This window comes from Saccopteryx leptura, chromosome 1 (genome assembly GCF_036850995.1).
Source record: "Saccopteryx leptura isolate mSacLep1 chromosome 1, mSacLep1_pri_phased_curated, whole genome shotgun sequence".
NCBI lineage: Eukaryota > Metazoa > Chordata > Mammalia > Chiroptera > Emballonuridae > Saccopteryx > Saccopteryx leptura.
Window position 1 is genome coordinate 79,301,407 of NC_089503.1, and position 12,707 is coordinate 79,314,113.

The following is a 12,707-nucleotide window of genomic DNA, read 5'->3' on the forward strand; positions in this document are numbered from 1 at the left end:
GCTGCAGTGAACCATGGGGGTACACGTCTTTGTGAACAAATGTTTTCAAGTTTTTCAGGTAGATGCCTTTGCTGGGTCATGTGGTAATTCTATTCTTAATTTTTTTGAGGAACTACCATACTGTCTTCCATAGTGGCTGTACCAGTTTACATTCCCACCAGCAGTGAATGAGGGTTCCTTTTTCTCCACAGCCTCTCCAACACTTGTTACTACTTCTCTTGTTGATATGATAACAATCTAACAGGTGTCAGGCGGTATCTCCTTGTAAGTTTTGACTTGCATTTCTCTTAATAGCTAGTGAAGATGAGCATCTTTTCATATATCTGTTGGCCATTTGTATGTCTTCAAGACAAGAGTATGTCTGTTAGGTCCTTTTCCCATTTTTTAATTGGATTGTATTTTGTTGTTGAGTTTCATGAGTTCTTTTTTTTTTTTTTCTTTTTTACAGAGACAGAGAGAAAGTCAGAGAGAGGGATAGACAGGGACAGACAGACAGGAAATGGAGAGATGAGAAGCATCAATCATTAGTTTTTCCTTTGCGTGTTGCAACACCTTAATTGATTGCTTTCTCATACGTGCCTTGATCATGGGCCTTCAGCAGACTGAGTAACCCTTTAAGCCAGTGACCTTGGGCTCAAGCTGGTGGGCTTTTGCTCAAACCAGATGAGCCCTCACTCAAGCTGGCAACCTCGGGGTCTCGAACCCGGGTCTTTCGCATCCCAGTCCGACGCTTTATCCACTGCGCCACCACCCAGTCAGCCATGAGTTCTTTATATATTTGAATATTAACCCCTTTCTAGAGCTGTTGTTTGTGCATCATCTGCCATTTGATTGGCTGCCTTTTAGTTCTGTTGTTGGTTTCTTTGGCTGTGCAGAAGAAGCTTTTCAGTTTGATATAGTCCCATTATTTATTTTTGCCTTTACTTCCCTTGCCTTTGGAGTCAAATTCATAACATGTTCTCTACGGCCAACATCCATAAATTGAGTAACTATGTTTTCCTCTACGTAATTTATTGTTTCAGATCTTATATTTAGGTCTTTGATCCATTTTGAATTAACTTTTGTATATGGGGACAAACTGTATTCAAGTTTCATTTGTTTCCATGTGGCTTTCCAATTTTCCAGCACAATTTTTTTTTTTTTTAGCAAGAGAGAGAGACAGATAGAGGGACAGGCAGGAAACGAGAGAGATGAGAAGCATCAGTTCTTCATTGCAACACCTTAGTTGTTCAGTAATTGCTTTGTTATATGTGCCTTGAACTGGGAGCTTCAGCAGAGTGAGTGACCCCTTGCTCAAGCCAGCAACCTTGGGCTCAAGCCGGCAACCTTGGGCTTCAATCCAGTGACCATAGGGTCATGTCTATGATCCCATGCTCAAGCCAGTGACCTTGTGCTCAAGCTGGTGAGCCTTGCTCAAACCAGATGAGCTTGCACTCAAGCTAGTGACCTCGGAAATTCCAACCTGGGTCCTCTGTGTCCCAGTCTGATGCTCTGTCCACTGTGTCACCACCTGGTCAGGCTCTAGCACTATTTATTGAAAAGGATTTTTCTCCATTGTGTGTTTTTGGCTCCTTTGTCAAAAATTATTTTCCTATATACATGTGGTTTTATTTCTGGGCTCTTTGTTCTGTTTCATTAGTCTGTGTGTCTGTTTTTCTGCTAATACCATGCTGTTTTGATTATTGTGGCCCTGTAGTATATTTTGAAGTCAGGTAGTATGATACCTCCAGCCTTGTTCTCTTCCCTTGATTGCTTTGGCTATTCAGGGTTTGTTGTGGTTCCAAACTAACCTGATTATATTTTGTTCTATTTCCTTAAAAAAATAACATTGGGATTTTAAGGGGGATTACATTAAATTTGTATATTACATTGGATAATAGGGTCATTTTATCTGTGTTGATTCTTCCAATCCATGAACATGTAGTATCTTTCCATTACATTGTCTTTTTCAATCTATTTTAATAATGCTTGTAATTTTTCAGTATATAAGTCATTCACATCCTTAAGTTTATTCATAGGTATTTTATTCTTTTTGTTGCAATTGTAAAAGGAATTTTCTTTCATTTTCTGAGTTTTCATTGTTGGCATATAGGAAAGCAGTACATTTTTGTATATTAATTTTGTATTCTGCAACTTGACTGTATTTGTTTATTGTTTTAAATACAATTTTTTTTTCGGTGAAGTCTTTGGAGTTTTCTACATACAGGAACATGTCATCTGCAAAAAGTGATACTTTTACTTCTTCTTTCCTGATATGGATGCCTTTTATTTCTTTCTCTTGCATGATTGCTCTAGCTAAGACTTCCAGTACTATGTTGAATAAGAATGGTGAGAGTGGGCATTCTTATTTTATTCTTGATTTTAGAGGGAAAGCTTTCAGTTTTTCACAACTGAGTATTATCTTGGCTGAGGGTTTGTTATATATGGCCTTTATTATATTGAGGTACTTTCCTTCTGTATCCATTTTATTGAGTGTTTTCATCAGAAATGTATATTGTATTTTATTGAATGCCTTTTCTGCATCTATTTATAGGATCATATTATTTTAGTCCTTTATTTTGTTATAGTGGTATATTACATTCATCAATTTGCATATGTTGAACCATCCTTGTGCTCTTGGAATAATCCACACCTGATCATAATATATTATTTTTTTAATATATTGTTGTATTTGATTTGCTAGTATTTTGTTTAGGATTTTTTGTATCTGTGTTCATCAGAGATGTTGATCTGTAGTTCTTTTTTTGTGTTGTCCTTGCCAGGTTTGAGTCAGGGTTATGCTGACCTCATAAAATGTGTTAGGAAGTATTGCCTCTTTTTCAGTTTTTTGGAAGACTTTTTTTTTAGGATAGGTACCAAATTTTCTTTGGATGTTTGGTAGAATTCACTACTGAAGCCATCTGGTCCTGGACTTTGATTTTTTGGGAGGTTTTTGATAGTTGTTTCAATTTCCTCACTGTTTATTGGTCTATTTAGGTTTTCCATTTCTTCATGCGTCAGGCTAGGAAGATGATATAGTTCTAGGAAGTTACCCACTTCTTCTAGGTCAGTGGTCGGCAAACTCATTAATCAACAGAGCCAAATATCAACAGTACAACGATTGAAATTTATTTTTATTTTTATTTTTTTTACAGAGAGAGAGAGTCAGAGAGAGGAATAGATAGAGACAGACAGACAGGAACAGAGAGAGATGAGAAGCATCAATCATTAGTTTTTCGTTGCGACACCTTACTTGTACATTGATTGCTTTCTCATATGTGCCTTGACCGTGGGGCTACAGCAGACTGAGTAACCTCTTGCTCAAGCCAGCGACCTTGGGTCCAAGCTGGTGAGCTTTGCTCAAACCAGATGAGCCCGCACTCAAGCTGACGACCTCAGGGTCTTGAACCTGGGTCCTCCTCATTCCACTCTGATGCTCTATCCACTGCGCCACTATCTTGTCAGGCGAAATTTCTTTTGAGAGCCAAATTTTTTAAACTTAAACTATATAGGTAGGTACATTCCTTATTGAGGTAGTGCCTGAAAGGTGGTATTTTGTGGAAGAGCCACACTCAAGGGACCAAAGAGGTGCATGTGGATTGCAAGCCGCAGTTTGCTGACCAGGGTTAGGTTATTGAATTTTGTGGGAAATAGTCTTTGATAGTATTCTAGTATGATCCTTTGTATATCTGTGATGTCTGTGGTAATTTCTCCTCTTTCATTTTGGATTTTGTTTACATGAGTAATTTCTCTTTTTTCCTCAGTGTGTCTAGCCAGAGGGTTGTCAATTTTATTAATTTTTCAAAGAACCAGCTCTTTGTTGTATTAATTTTTTCTATAGCTTTTGTTCTCTATTTCATTAAGTTCTACTCTAATTTTTATTATGTCCATTCTTCTTCTGATTTTGGGTTGTTTTTGTTATTTTTCTAGTTCGTTAAGATGTAATGTTATTTACCTGGGATCTCTCTTGTTTCTTTTTTTTTTAATTTTTTTTTAAAATTTTATTTATTCATTTTAGAGAGGAGAGAGAGAGGGAGAGAGAGAGAGAGAGAGAGAGACAGAGAGAGAGAGAGGAGAGAGAGGAGAGAGAGACGGGGGGAGGAGCTGGAAGCATCAACTCCCATATGTGCCTTGACCAGGCAAGCCCAGGGTTTCGAACCGGCAACCTCAGCATTTCCAGGTCGACGCTTTATCCACTGCCCCACCACAGGTCAGGCTCTCTTGTTTCTTAATATAAGCCTGTAATTATATAAACTTCTCTCTTTTTTTTTTTTTTTCCCTCATTTTTCCGAGGCTGGAAACGGGGAGGCAGTCAGACAGACTCCCACATGTGCCCGACCGAGATCCACCCGGCATGCCCACCAGGGGGCGATGCTCTGACCCTCTGGGGTGTCGCCCTGTTGCATCCAGAGCCATTCTAGCACCTGAGGCAGAGGCCACAGAGCCATCCTCAGTGCCTGGGCCATCTTTGCTCCAATGGAGCCTTGGCTGTGGGAGGGGAAGAGAGAGACAGAGAGGAAGGAGAGAGGGAGGGGTGGAGAAGCAGATGGGTGCTTCTCCTGTGTGCCCTGGCCGGGAATCGAACCCGGGACTCCTGCACGCCAGGCCGACGCTCTACCGCTGAGCCAACCGGCCAGGGCCTAAACTTCTCTCTTACTACTGCTTTCACTGCATCCCAGATGTTTTGATATGTTTGTATTGTCATTTTCAGTTGTCTGTATATATCTTTTTGTTTGTTTTTTCTTGTTTTTTTTTTCTTTTTTGCATTTTTCCGAAGCTGGAAACAGGGAGGCAGTCAGACAGACTCCCGCATGCACCCGACCGGGATCCACCCAGCATGCCCACCAGGGGGCAATGCTCTGCCCCTCTGGGGCGTTGCTCTGTTGCATCCAGAGCCATTCTAGGGCCTGAGGCAGAGGCCACAGAGCCATCCTCAGTGCCCGGGCCATCTTTGCTCCAATGGAGCCTTGGCTGCGGGAGGGGAAGAGAGAGACAGAGAGGAAGGAGAGGGGGAGGGGTGGAGAAACAGATGGGTGCTTCTCCTGTGTGCCCTGGCCAGGAATCGAACCCAGGACTCCTGCACGCCAGGCCAACACTCTACCACTGAGCCAACTGGCCAGGGCCTGTTTGTTTGTTTTTTTACAGAGACAGAGAGAGAGTCAGAGAGAGGGATAGATAGGGACAGACAGACAGGAACGGAGGGAGATGAGAAGCATCAATCATCAGTTTTTCATTGCGACACCTTAGTTGTTCATTGATTGCTTTCTCATATGTGCCTTGACCGTAGGCCTTCAGCAGACCGAGTAACCCCTTGCTCAAGCCAGTGACCTTGGGTCCAAGCTGGTAAGCTTTGCTCAAACCAGATGAGCCCACGCTCAAGCTGGCGACCTCGGGGAATCGAACCTGGGTCCTCCATATCCCAGTCCAATGCTCTATCCACTGTGCCACCACCTAGTTAGGCTGTATATATCTTTTGATCTCTGCTTTTATTACTCCTTTGACCCAGTCATTTTTTAGTAGTATGTTATTTAATTTCCACATTTTGTGAGTTTCTTTACTTCCTTTTTTCAAGTGAATTCTAATATCAGAGCAGTATGGTCAGAGAATATTCCTGGTATTAATTCAGTACTTTTGAATTTGTTGAGTTTAGTTTTGTGACCCAACATATGGTCTATCCTTGAGAATGTTCAATGTGCACTGGAGAATAATGTATAATCTGATGAAAGGTTCTATAAATGTCAATTATGTCCATTTTGTCTAATATGTTGTTCAAGGACAGTATTTTTTTTTTTAAGATTTTTTTTTTAAAGACTTTATTTATTCAATTTTCAGAGAGGAGAGAGAGAGGGAGGAGGAACAAGAAGCATCAACTTCCCATATATGCCTTGACCAGGCAAGGCCAGGGTTTCGAACCGGCAACCTCAGTGTTCCAGATCGAGGCTTTATCCCACTGCGCCATCACAGGTCAGGCAAGGACAGTATTTCTTTATTGATTCTCTGTTTAGATTATCTATCTAGACTATTAAGGGAGTGTTAATGTCCCCAACTATGATTGTGTTTTTTGTCTGTTTCTCCTTATAGTTTTGTTAGTAGTTGTTTTATATATTCCAGTGCTCCATGCTTTGGTGTGCATATATTTTGAAGTGTTATGTCTTCTTGATGTAGTGTCTTCTTTATCATTAGGAAATGTCCATCTTTGTCTCTTGTTACCTTTGTTGTCTTGAAGTCAGTGTTGTCAGATATGAGAATAGCTACACCTGCTTTTCTTTGGATATTATTTGCTTGGAGAATGGTTTTCCACCCTTTCACTTTGAGTCTGATTTTGTCCTTACAGCTTAGATGTGTCTTCTGAAGTCAGCATATGGTTTGGTTTGGTTTTTTGATCCAATCTCAACTCTGTACCTCTTTATTGGTGAGTTCACTCCATTTACATTTAAGGTAATTATTTATGTATGAGGATTTCCTAATGCCATTTTATGTTTTGTTTTCTGGTAGCTCTGTGACTCTATTGGTTCTTTTCCCCTATGTTTCTGTCAGTTGTTTTCTTTGATGGAATTCCATACTTCTTTATTGTTTCTTCTTTTTTTAAGCTATATATTTCAGAGTTTGTGTGTGTGTGGGGGGGGGGTGGTTTTTACCATTAGGTTATTGAAAAAGGAAGTTTTATATATACAACAGTCCTTTGTCTTATGAATGTTTCTTTCCCCAATCCTTCTTTGCTAATTCAGACCTTAACTCCCTCCCCTTTTATGTTTTATTGTCACAAACTATCCCTCTTTATGTTTAAGTTTGTTGGAGCTCACTTTTGTAGTTTTGTGATATATTGTTCTTTCTATCAGGCAGAATAACCTCTTTGAATATTTCATGCAATGGGGGTTTTCTGGTGATGAATTCCCTCAGCTTTTTATGTCTGGAAGTCTTTATTTCCTCTTCACATTTAATGGATAACTTTGATGGATATATTATTCTTGGTTGGTAATTCCTATCTTCCAGTATTTTGAATGTTTGGGTTCACTCTCTTCTGGCTTGTAGCGTTTCTGCTGAGAAGTCTAATGATACCTGATGGGCTTTCTTTTATATGTTACTTTCTTCTTTTCCTCGCTGCCTTGAGGATTCTTTCTTTGTCACTAATTTTTTACAGTTTTAATTCAATGTGCCTTGAAGAAGGCCCTCTTTAGGTTGAGGTAAGTAAGTGTTCTGTTTGCTTCTTGGATTCAAGGATCTAGCTCTTTCTATAGGTTTGGGGAGTTCTCATCAATTATTTATTTGAATAGACTCTCTGTTCCCTTCTCCCTCTCTTCTTCTGATATCTCTATTATTCTTATACTGCTCTTTTTTAATTTTTTGACAGAGAGTCAGAGAAAAGGACAGATAGGGACAGACAGACAGGAAGGAAGAGAGATGAGAAGCATCAGTTCTTCATTGCAGCACTTTAGTTGTTCATTGGTTGCTTTCTCATATGTGCCTTGACCTGGGGGCTACAGCAGGGCGAGTGACCCCTTGCTCAAGCCAGCGACCTTGGGCTCAATCAAACCAGCGACTTTGGGCTTCAAGCTCGTGACCTTTGGGCTCAAGCTAGCAACCATGGGGTCCCGTCTATGATCTCACACTCAAGCCAGTGACCCATGCTTGATGGTGAGCCCGTGCTCAAGCTGGATGAGCCCACACTCAAGCCAGCGACCTCAGGGTTTTGAACCTGGGTCCTCCACATACCAATCTGATGCTCTATCCACTGCGTCACTGCCTGGTCAGGCTATACTGCTCTTTCCGATGGAGTCAGATAATTCTTGTAGAGCTCTATCTTTTTTTTTTTTATTCTTAAGTCTCTCTCTTCTTTCCTCTGCATCATTTCTAGATGCCTATCATTGATATCACTTATTCACTGTTGTATCTGGCTAGCTCTATTAGCTATGCTCATTAATTCATTCTGCATCTCATTTATTGAGTTCTTCATCTCTAGAATTCCTGTTTTGTTTTGAAGTTTTAATCTCTTTGGTAAAGTACTTGTTTTGTTCAATTTGTTTTCTGAGTGCATTAAATTGCTTATCAGTGTTTTCTCACATCTTATTCTTTTCAGAACTTCAATTTTGAATTCCGTCACTTACATCCCAAGTTTCCTTGTGTTTAAAATTGCTTTCCAGAGACTTTTCATTTTCTTTTTGAGCTGTGTGTCTTTCTTTCTTATTCATGGTATTCAATGGACTCTTCTGTCCAGGCATTTGTGAATGGCTCTTTCTTAGTAGTTTACTTCCAAGAGGTTTTTCTATTATTTACCAATAGGTGGTGCTAGATTGCAAGTTATAGCTCTGTGAAATCCCCAGGCTGACCCCCACCACAATGCTGGCTGCCAGCCACTGCACTGTTGGGGGTGGGCTGGGCTGAGGGGACCTGGTCACCTTCTTTGTTCTTCCTCCTGGTAATGGTGACCTCAGGCCTCTGCATGTTCTCCACTGAGCCTGGATGGACCAGGGACCAGACACAGGGTGCCCCCTTTGCTCAGGGGAAACAGTGGTTCTGTGAAATTAGTTCTTGAAGATGCCACTAATGTACCCGGCACCCCGACACCAAGGACAAAGGGAAGGCAGGCTGGGGGATTGTGGCAATTTATGTCTCCGTTTGTCTAAAATGCAGGCCATAGGCGGACCTTGGGAAAACCAGTAGTATCCCAGAGTTGTGTCCCCTGCTTTAGTTTTCATTCCTGAGAGTCCACTCCACTAAGTCTCTGCTCCTTCTGGCAGGAGGAAACATAGTCACAACTGGGTTTCTCCTTTCTCTGGAGCCCCACCTCACATGCTCTGCTGCAGGGCTGCATCCCTATCTTTTGCCCACCCCACCCCGCCCACTGCTCCCTGCCCACCTTTAGTTGCTTCAATGTGTAGATGTTTCAGACATGCCTGTGCACCCCACTGGGGTTCCTTTATTGAATTATATATGTTCAGTTTGTTGAAATTTTAATGGGAGAGATCAGGAGATCTCTCACTCCACCATTCCTCTCAATGCTCCATTATTTTTAAATATTTCCCTTTTATTCTTTGACTTGGTTAGGATCCTTCCTTCCTTCCTTCTTTCCTTCCTTCCTTCCTTCCTTCCTTCCTTCCTTCCTTCCTTCCTTCCTCCCTCCCTCCCTCCCTTCCTTCCATCCATCTTTCCGAGAGAGAGAGAGAGAGAGAGAGAGAGAGAGAGAGAGAGAGAGAGAGAGAGGGAGAAAGGTAGGGAGGGAGGGAGAAGGGGAGAGAGATGAGAAGCATCAACTTGTAGTTATGGCATTTTAGTTTTTCACTGATTGCTTTTCATATGTGCCTTGACCAGGAGGCTCCAGCCAAGTCAGTGACTCCTTGCCCAAGCCAGTGACTTTGGGCTCAAGCCAGTGACCATGTGATCCTTCCTGTTGATGATTCTTCACTCAAGCCAGCAACCCTGAGCTCAAGCTGGTGAGCCTGCGCTCAAGCCAGAGACATCAGGGTTTCGAACCTTGGATCTCAGCATCCCAGGTCAATGCTCTGTCCACTGGTCAGGCTAAGAATTCTTTTCTTATATATTGACATCCTATTCCTAGATATTATATAACACCACATTTTTTCTAAGGAGTTATTATTCATTGTGTATTCAGCTACCTTCATTTATGAAATGTTGGGTTAGGAATATCTATGTATTAAGACTGACTCATGCTATACCAATTTGTTTGTCTTAAATACTAGTGAATTCCTATGAGGCATATTATTAATGAAATGACAAGCTTATTTTTCAAGTGCCTGCTGTGGTGTAGCAATAAGAAAATCAAAGAAATGTAGACAAAGGGTTAAGAGGATTTTGCTCTGAAAAAAAGAGTATTTTTAGGCAGAGGGTGCTACATTCCATGAAGGTGAAAAGTGAAGGTAAAACTGCAGAATGGGCTAAGAAGCTGTTCCAAACAGGAAGCGTCTCCAAACTGGAAACCAGCAGATGGACTGAGTTACTAAGGATCAGGGCCCTCGGGGGAAGAGAGCTGCCCTCCTGCAGGCTTGTCTGTTGAGTTCACACCTGAGGTCTCTAGAAGTCGCCTTGAGGACCCTAGCTGAGTACTTCTTCTATATTAAAATACTTGTACAGTGCATTAGCATGGGTCCTACTCTAAGACTGCTTGCTTCCCATCTGATTTCAGATGTGAGGGGTGGGGGAGTCTCTAAAGAAGTCCAGGGCCTCTCCCCTGACTAGAGAGTTTGAATATGGCCTTTACTCTTCCATCAGTTTTCTCCAAAGTGGGGTGTTTTTCTGAAGTGTGTTAACTACAGCAAAGAAGACTGGCTTCTTTAAGTTTAGAATAATGCTTGGGATTAGTTGCATTAGCAAACCTAGTATTTGCCACTATGGCAGATCTCTGTGAGCAGACTCCCTTTGCTTTTGGGTTAGAACCCCAGATTCCTTTTAGGTTATCTGTGAAGCCGCTGTGTGTCCTGTTCCATCATTCAACAGCAATATACTGTGCATCATCAGTGTCCAGGCACTGTGAATATACAAAGGAGACTAAGACATGGTGGTCCCTGTCCCAGCAGAGCTCACTCTAATGGGGACACTGGCTGACATTTGAAAAAATACGGTAAGTTCTATTAGTGTTGTCTTATAAGGTACTGTACATTAAAGAAACCTGCATATCACAAGCACAAAAATACATTTAAAATACATGAACTTCTGGTACTGACCACTATGCAATAAGCTGACAACAGCCTATTTCTACCAGAATTACAAAACACATTTTGGATAAAATGCAGAAAGCAACTCTTAGAACATTCTTGAAAATTAAACCATAACAGGCAGGTTGAAGAGGAAAATGAGAACTTGAAGAATGAATAATATGAGCCTGACCAGGCAGTGGTGCAGTGGATAGAGCGTCAGACTGGGAGGCAGAGGACCCAGGTTTGAGAACCCGAGGTTGCCAGCTTCATCTGGTTTGAGCAAGGCTCACCCAAGGTCACTGGCTTGAGCAAAAGGTCACTCAGTCTGCTGTAGCCCCCCCCTCCCCAGTCAAGGCACATATGAGAAATCAATCAATGAACAACTAAGGAACCACAACAAGGAGTTGATGTTTCTCATCTCTCTCCCTTCCTGTCTGTCTGTCCCTATCTGTCCCTCTTTGACTCTCTCTGTCTCTGCCACAAAAAAAGAAAAAAAGAATGAATAATATGATGATGAGTTTCCTGGTTTTTCTTTCCTTTTTTATTTCCTGAACTTGACTTGCAGCCTAGGTCAGAGTTTTTGCACTTGGGGACTAGTTAAAATAGGAGAATTATTCCAGAGACCACGAAGGTAGAAATCAACCTGAGCATAAGCAAATTTGACTGAGATCATTGGGTCTATAATCTTCATACATCAGGGTGGTTAAACTCTTTCATGGACTGGCACAAAATTTTTGGCTGACCAGTCTGCAGATCAGCAGTTCAAAAACCCCGGCTAGGGCCCTGGCCGGTTGGCTCAGCGGTAGAGCGTCGGCCTAGCGTGCGGAGGACCCGGGTTCGATTCCCGGCCAAGGCACACAAGAGAAGTGCCCATTTGCTTCTCCACCCCTCCGCCGCGCCTTCCTCTCTGTTTCTCTCTTCCCCTCCCGCAGCCAAGGCTCCACTGGAGCAAAGATGGCCCGGGCGCTGGGGATGGCTCTGTGGCCTCTGCCTCAGGCGCTAGAGTGGCTCTGGTCGCAACATGGCGACGCCCAGGATGGGCAGAGCATCGCCCCCTGGTGGGCAGAGCGGATCCCGGTCGGGCGCATGCGGGAGTCTGTCTGACTGTCTCTCCCTGTTTCCAGCTTCAGAAAAATAAAAAAAAATAAAAAATAAAAAAAAAATAAAAAAACCCGGCTAGGTCATACTGTGCAAAGGCATAGACTAGTGGATCTCAAACTTTTTGAAGTCGGGGCACATTTAAAATCCTACAAATAATTATAGATGCACTATATACAAATTTCTGAGAAATATGTTATAATAATTAAGTCAAGTATTAGAGAAAAAAATATAAAGTCCAAACATGCTTTTATGGTAATTAAATGAAATAAATACGACAAAATAAAATTTATTCTGACATTAAAAAACATTTTTATGTTACATTTTTTGCGTTATGCTTTTTAGAATTTGTAAAAAAGAGGGGTTAAAAAATAAAAAATGACAAAAAAGTTATCTTTTTATATGTATATATATAGACACATTCTTAGTAAGATTTAATAAATTCGGCAGGTCCTGGTGTGAGTGTGTTAAGTTTTTTCATTCTTGTGTTTATGAGAAACATAAGCCTGATGTGTCCTAGTGATTCCTTCAATGTTTGGGTATATACTGTATTTGAAAGGCAAACTCTCATTTCCTCATCAATACATTGAAAAATCCCTCTCTTTTTACTCTTGTGTTGAGTGCAGAAAACCCCCACCATACATATCATCTTAACTTGACACCAAACAAAGGATAGAAGAAACTTGCATGAAACTTCTCATATTGTCATCCATTTTCCTTTATTTCCTTTAACACAATAGTTAATTTACAGTTCCTGCTTCCCATCTCCAATGGTTTGATCATCCATGGATATGTTCCTATTATTTGTTTTTGCTTCTGATTATCAGACACTCTTCTCTGCCTCTTCACTTATCTACTTCTACTACCACTATTATTATTATATGCTCCATATTGTGTGTTCTAGATGATATCTTTCATCCTTCTTTTGTTAGGCAGATGAAAGACTCATTGCCTCAACATAATCAGAGATTGAGCAGC